The sequence below is a fragment of the Belonocnema kinseyi genome, chromosome 5 (genome assembly GCF_010883055.1).
Source record: "Belonocnema kinseyi isolate 2016_QV_RU_SX_M_011 chromosome 5, B_treatae_v1, whole genome shotgun sequence".
In the NCBI taxonomy this organism is placed as follows: domain Eukaryota; kingdom Metazoa; phylum Arthropoda; class Insecta; order Hymenoptera; family Cynipidae; genus Belonocnema; species Belonocnema kinseyi.
The window spans coordinates 110,640,940-110,649,314 of NC_046661.1; positions in this window are offsets into that span (position 1 = coordinate 110,640,940).

The window sequence follows — 8,375 nt, forward strand, 5'->3', positions numbered from 1 at the left end:
AGGTTAGCTCGGGTTTACTATGGTTTTCGGGGTCGTCGAATACAAATCTGGCGTCCTTTGACTTTTATCGCGTCAGGTTCAAGGTCATTGGAAGGTCAAATCTAGAGAAAAGGGTAAAAAATCCAAAAAATACGTTATAGGTTTTTGGAGTCGCTAATTACGAATCTGGTGTCCGCTGACCTTTATCGCGTCAGGTTCAAGTTCATAGGAATGGCATATTTTTTTTATTTTTTCAGCGTTTTTTATCGATTGGACTTTCAAATGACCTTGAACCTGACGCGATAAAGGTCAGCGGACACCAGGTTCATAATCAGCGACCCCAAAAACCTATAACATATTTTTAAAAATTTTTTTACCATTTTTCTCGATTTGACCTTCAAATGACCTTCAAATGACCTTGAACCTGAAGCAATAGAGTTCAACGGATGCCAGATTCGTAATTAGCGACTTCAAAAACCTATAACGTATTTTTTTGGATGTTTTTGCCGTTTTCTCTCGATTTGACCTTCCAATGACCTTGAACCTGACGCGATAAAAGTCAAAGGACGCCAGATTTGTATTCGGCGACCCCGAAAACCATAGTAAACCCGAGCTAACCTATGAATACATGTTTAAGAGTGTCAAATCTCTCGAAAATACAGTTGGTGGGTAGTGGTGTTTCCTATATTTGTAGGGGGGTGGGGGTGGCTGGGGGGTAGTCCGTTTAGCGTGCAATCGACTCGGGATACTTATAAGATACTACCATGATTTTTTCAGATTTTTTGGTCCAAAAATAAATTAGGCCAAAAACCGGCCTTACCGACCCTCCCCCTTTTCACTATACATTTATTTACATTTCAACAGTAAATTGTGCAAGTTTGAAACCAAAATTTTTATTATGATGTGTATGGTGCCACTCCGAAAACACCCAATGTTAAAAAAAAGTGTATCCATGGCCGGCATGATTCCGAGCGAACGGCTTATTTCAAATAAAAAAACCAAACGGCATTTTGATCTGTGAAGCTGTGGCCATCGCCTAAACAAAGATATTTTTAAAATATTTAAAATTCAGTAATTTTTAATTATCCTGTGCATTATCATGTGCATATTCCATAAATGTGTAGGAATACATTTAGGCAACAAAAAAAAACGTTTTTTCCGATCGAACACACGGGGTTACCTCCTTAAATTAAGACCATAAAAAATGTAACATAAATAATAATCGCAAGAAACGCATTCCTAATAATGTAGTCAAAATTTTTTTGGCCGAAGTAATACTTAGCAACCCGCAAAAACTACTCCTACGACACCAAATAAACCAAGTTTTGACTGCCTTGAAGTAAAACCGCTAACAAATTTTTAAATAACTAATAATCAAAAGAAATGAATTCCCAATACTCTAGTAATTGTCCCATTTGCTGAAGTAATATGAAGTGAATCCAAGAACTACCCCTACCACATTAGGCAAACCCTTGATCAAAGCATACAAACGGAATAAAGGGATCGTCAAAAAACTATTCCTGGAGTTAATAATAAATTCGCGATATTAGCAGCAGCCGCTCAGGAACGACATTTTAGTACTCGACAACTAAGTCGGGATTCCAGAATGTACTTAACCACTGTTTGGAAGGTGTTGAAACGTAATAAATATAATCTCTTTCATATTCCACTGTATCACGAATTGTATGGTAATAATTTTTAAAACCGAGTAAGATTTTGTCAATAAGAGCTTTAGAAGACACTAGAAACCCCGAATTTTCTTTCGCGAGTATTGTTCTCAGATGAGTCCTCATTAACGAACCACGCACAATGGGAAAAAGTACATTTCTTGGTTCAAAATACGATTCCGGCTGAACCTGTGGACCGATTTCAATATTTTTTTTTAAAGCTGATAAAATTTCAAAGAAAGTTGTCGAGCCTGATATTTAATTAGGTTTTTCAATTTTCGTATAGATAAATAAATATGACGAAAAAACTGGTAATTTTTTCTATTTGACGTTCCCGGTGCTCCTCAATAAAAGGAAAATTGTTTCAATTGCCGACGTTCATAGATTTACATTATATAAAGATATTCCATCATGATACAATAAACAAAAAAATTTGTGTAAACAAATTATTTGTTGAAAATGTGTTTTCTCTAATTTTCAATAATTTAACGTCTTTTTAAGTAATATTGCAAGAAATTTGAATGGAAACAATATTTTAATGGAAAAAATGTCTCTTGAGACTATTCTTGTTATTATTATAAACATTTTTACTAAACAAATGCATTATTTAGGCATTTGTCTTCAGAAAAATTTGTTTTTTTCTATTTCAATTTTTTAAAATGAGGAACCTTATGATAATTTCACAAAATTCATAATTTGTTGATGAATTTTATGATATTCTCAAACAAATTTTTATTGCGATCTTCATGATAATTGTAGCAACATCCATCACTATTTGATAAAATTTTTTTAAACAAACTGAATAAACAAATGTATTATTCGGGCATCTGATGACGAAAAATTAGTTTTTTTTTTCGATGTCAGTTCTTTTAATTGAGAACTTCATGCTGTTTTCAGCAACATTCATAATTAGTTTATAAATTTTAAGATTTTTTTCAAACAAATTTAATAAACATATGCAATATTTGGGCATTTGTCGACGGAAAAACTCTTTTTTTTTCAATGTCAGTCCTTTTCATTGGGAACTTTAAGATAATTTCAGTAATATTCATAATAAGTTGATTAATTTTATATTTTTGTTAAACAAATTTAATTTAAAAATGCATTATTTGGGCATCTGTCGACGTAAAAACTCGTTTTTTTTCAGTCAGTTCTTTTAATTTCAGAAAAAAAGTTCCTTTTTTCATTCAGTACTTACAGCTGGCCAACACAAGAGGGTTTGAATGCAAGAAGTGATTAAGCAATACATTTAATAATTGTTATAAATAAATTCGCATGCATTATGGTACGTGGCTTCACCAAGACATTATCTAATCTCCCTGAACGAAATGTTTATGATTATTCTTGTTTTCAACTATTCATCTTTTACCAATCGTGAACTGAGTTAATTTTCTACGATTAAATAGGTCCTATCAATTAGATGGATAGAATTAGATGGAATCTTGACTTTTCATGTCTTATAGAATTTATTTATAACAAATATTGAATATATTGTTAAATCATTCCTTGTATTCAAACCCTCTTGTGCTGGCCAACTGTAAGTATTGAATAAAAAAAAGAACTTTTTTCTGAAATTAAAAGGAATAATTTGGAAGAAAAATGAGTTCTTACGTCAACAAATGCCCGAATAATGCATTTTTAAATTAAATTTGTTTAACAAAAACATAAAATTGATCAACTAATTATGAATGTTACTGCAATTATCGTAAATTTTCCAATTAAAAAGACTGACATTGAAAAAATGCGTTTGTCCGTCGACAAATACCCAAATAATGCATATGTTTATTAAATTTGTTTAAAAAATCATAAAATTTAGAAACTGTCTATGAATGATGCTGAAACTAACATGAAGTTCTCAATTAAAAGGACTGAAATCGAAAAAAAACTAATTTTTCGTCAACAGATGCCCGAATAATGCATTTTTTATTAAATCTTACATACGCTCAAGTGACCTGAATAACTATAAAGAAATTTTCATCAATCTATGATTCTATCTATGATGATCCTATCATGCTCATTGATTGTCCTCGTTTGCCCCTGACCTTTTAGACTGCAGGAAACGAGAAGTAGACGAATGAAACCCTCTTTATTGTTGAGGAATTACGTAAACCAGGTTTTACATATATGTGTTAAGTAAATTAAGTGACCCATCAACAGCACTACAGCCCGTACCAACTCTGTGCAACGTCGATTCAACGTTGTTTTTAACGTTGATTCGACTTTGATTCAACACTGAGCCATCATCATCATAACTGCACTATTGTCAAATTGATTAGTGCGCTGCTATATAAACTATGCCTTTATTGATTTAATGTCATTCACACGCCGTGCAGCATAAGGATGACTTCTACTTTTAAAAATTTTCTAAAATTCTATTCCCGAGGTGAAGCCTTGAAAAGGCATCAGAAGTATTCATGCAAGAAAGCAAGCAATCTTCCCTTTAACTTGACTCGGTATGGCGAGAGTGACTGTCATAAATTTATTCCTCTCAGGTCACATTTATTTATAAAAAATTTGAAAAACTAAATTAAAAATCAGGCTCGACAACTTTCTTTCAAATTTCATAACATTAAAGTCTAGAAAACCCACACTGGTTGCGCGAAGTTGAGCTTCAGCATCCTTGGTCTGGTAACGTTTATTGTGCAGTAATTGAAGGCCATCTTATGTGTCCGTATATTATTGATGATAATTTAAACGGTTACCAATATCGTATATTTTTAGAAAATAAACTTCAAAAATTGATTGAAGACCAAAGCTTGGAAATGCAATACAACATGTGGTTTCAGCATGCCGGTTTTCCAGCGTATTATCCGGCAATCGCGCGTAAAGTACTGAATCGCGAATTCAACAATCGATGGATCGGTAGTGGAGATCCGCTAAATTGACCTGGTAGATCACCAGACCTTACGTTGCCGCATTCATTTTTCTGGCGTTATTTAAAGAATATAGTTTATCAAGAAGTACCAACGGATCAGGAGAACATGAAACAGCGGATCAGGACTGCTTGTAACTAAATAATGCCAGAAACACTCCGAAGTTGTGTGCAAAAACTTTCAAAGCGCGGATCAGCTAGTGTATCGAAGTGGGACACCATTTTGAGCACTTAATGTAAAATGTTCTTTGAAAGCGAGCACTTCGATGGGGTGAGGCGAGGGAACTCCCCGAAAACAAGCACCCCAAAGGAAACAGACAACTACTACGTCCACGTCGTGGTTCTTCATGGTTCTTCTTTGACCTGAAGTCAAAATAAGAAGCTTGCGTTTTAAAAACAAAATAAAACTTTCTAATTTTTCTACTTCATCCTAAACCCCTTCCCAGGTGGGTACAGGGAGTGTTAAAAATGACACTGATTACAATTGAATAGGTATCCTAAAAGCAATCAACACGTTTTTTCGTTAGGTACGTATTTTTTGAGATATTTCTATGTATTAAGATAAAAAACACCCTCTTTACTGTATATTTAATTAGCATGGATTACATATGGAAACCATACAAATATAACGCAATTTTTCTTCAGGAGAGAGTCTTAATTGACTAGAATGTGGAATGTACCACATATAATACTTTGTACCACATTTTTGAAAAGAAAGAGATTTTAATACTGATAAATCATAAGCTTATTTTTTAATAAATTTATAAATTTCCAGGAGTATACAATATTTTAGAATTCAGGAACTTCGGGGACATTCTTGGCATGTAAAATTGGTATATCCTGGGAAAATCCCAGGGATATCCAGATTTCGAGATTGTACGATATCATAGGTGGTAAGTGTGAAATCTCGCCGATATTCTTTGCTATCACTGTCAAAAGTATAATTATTTTTTTAGGGAATAATGTATTGCAGTCTATTTGCAAGTATTACTATACCATTAGACTCATTTTGAGTTGGATGCTGGCCCTTAATTGAAACGCAGCAATTCTTAGTGAAAAAGTGTTGAATTGAGTTGTTGAACAAAAGAAAATAATACGAAGTTATCTCAGCAACGGATGAAGTAAGGCTTGAAAAAGTGAGATGCATCAAAAGTAAGTCTACCTTTTTTTCGTGCCAACTTCAAGTGGTTATCATACATTTGTCTTTCTAGTGTAGTCAATTTGTTTCAATGTAAAAGTAAATGATTTATGGGTCTTACTAATGATTGTCTTATAAACACAAAAAGTATTAATTTATTACAGTAACCCAATTTACGGCATCCCTTTTCGTTTTGTAGTAAGGTTCTAAAAATTAGTGGAATAGGTTATAATTATAATAGGTTATGTTCAAATTGAAACAAAACGTTTTTTCGAGAAATAACATTAAAACGTAAAGAAAGGTACTAAATTGGTTTATGGTGCCACTGAAGTTTTTTTCAGTCTCATTTTAATGCATGAGGGCCCTAAATGGATTCCAACCTTTACGTTGTGATGAGGGACGGATGATTAAATCAGAACTAAAGACAGAGCCTCCAGGCATTGCAACAAAAATACTTTGCGGGTTAAGGAAATGATGTGGTCTTTCGGCCTCGAAAATAATGAAAGATTTTGCCGTAAAGTATTGGTCAGCACCAAAACGTATATCAGCAAAAAGTGGAGTATGCTCACTAGGTTTGTGATTAGGCCTTGGCTCTGGATTTGGTTGAAGAGGTGCATGTAAAATAAAATGCCTTAAATGATCGTTAAATTGCAATCGAAAATAAACATAATAGTTTCGAGGAAGTTTCAGTTCGTTGTGCGGTTTCATCCAGAATGGAATAACGGTCTCGTAGTTTTGCCAGACAAATCCATGATAAGTAGAGCCATCAATCATTTCTACAGTAATTTGGTCTGGAAGAAGATCCGGATATCCCTCTGGAGGTCCATCTGTATCTGGTTTTGTAAAAAAGAATTTTATGAAGATTTTTACAGTAGTAAAGATTGCCCTGCCTCGGTAGACGCAATATTTTATGCAATAACTGTATGGTTTCTGAGTTTTTTCATGACATTTCGTTTCAAGTTTGAGGTTAGTTTAAATGGAAAAGTACAAATAAAAAGTAGACAATTAAGTTTATTTTGTTGGCCTAGGCCGGTAAAGTGCCCGATAAACATTCACAGAATTATTTTGCTGCTTAAACCAGGCCCAGAAAGTAAGGAAAACATTTTCGAGTTACATAAAGCCTTTATAGAGAACTCAAGAGAATTTAAGTGAAAGAAATCACGAGATTTTAAGAGAATTCAACGAAATTTCAGGGAATCTGAAAGTTGGCTACGTGACTATTCATTTAATTGCTTTCTTTTTGTAAATAGTGCAATTTCATTAATTCTTAATTTGGAATATAACTGACAACAGGGATTTTATTTTTAAAATTTAATTTGTTTGACGTTGTATAAAATTGTCTTTCCCCTAAAATTTTGGTTCCAGTAACGTCATATCAACAAAAATCTGCTTCGTTTAAATCTTAGTTCAAACTGTGACTGTAATATCACTGCTGTTATCACATAGTTTGTTTTAAAACGTATGGACTACAACATTCGATAGAAAATTCTTGGGCAGAAATCTAATTTTGTTGATTCAACGTTATCTCTGTGAAGGCTTGAATATTTAATTGATATGAAAATAATCTCATGTTAGCTAAAATAATCTACAAAAATAAAATTATTATTAATAATAAATATTTTTTAAGATTATGGTAAATTAATTAAACCAAGACAAATCGTAAGTCTTAGGCAAGCTTAAATTTAGAGGTTTGGAAATAAAAAACATCTGATTTTCTGAATTTATTAGACATGCGTTATTTCTCATATGGAGCAATGAAAAAAAAACACGAACATAAATGAGACGGTTAATATCTCCAGATGCGAAAAGATTGATATCTATGCAAATATTAAAATTACAGAAACAAGAATTTGTTTAAATATATTTTGCTAACGCTTACAACCAAAGCCTTATTCAAATGGATTCAAAATTAGTTATTCTTTTCAGAATCCTCATGCGAGCTATTTTTGTAGGTGGTTCTGTTTTCGATTTACCAAATGTACCTATTGATAGTTTGTATCTTTTTTCAACGATTCTAATTTACAAGTTTTATTTGCCTCAATCTAAAATTATCTCATTTTCAGAACACTTAGTTAAACATGGTTTAGGCTTAAAAGCCTGAATTTGGAAATATTTGTTTGAAAGTCTTGTAATTTTTAATTGCTTAATTCGGAGTGTTACAAAGGTGGATTATTTTGTGTTGGTGAATTTCATTTCAAATTGAAATCGACGTTTTGAAACAAAAATTTTTAACAAGTGGTGCTTTTCGTTCGAAAACAAGAAAACAATCATCTATTTCAAACACAAAAAAACTACAAAATAAAATAAAAGATATTAAAAAAAGTAATTTTTGTTTTTAAAACAGCTAACTTAATCTCCAACTCATTGAATTTCGTAAATTTAAATTAGGTATATGGAACTTCGTAAACTCAAATGGAATATATTAGTTCGAATCCAAGTTTTGAAACAGAAAATTCAAATTTGCAACCTTTTTAATTCAGGTATATAATACCTTTGTTTGAACGATTTAAAAAGGTTATTGAATAAAAATAATATTAAAATAATTCCATGCATAAATGATATCAATATACAAGTGCACCCAATTTCAAAAAATATTAAAAAATAACAGATTTTTATTCATATAAATGAAAATATTCTGTTTATATTTATTTTATATTATATTTTTTTGATATATATTATATATTTATATTTTTATTATATATTTTTTACACTTATTTAT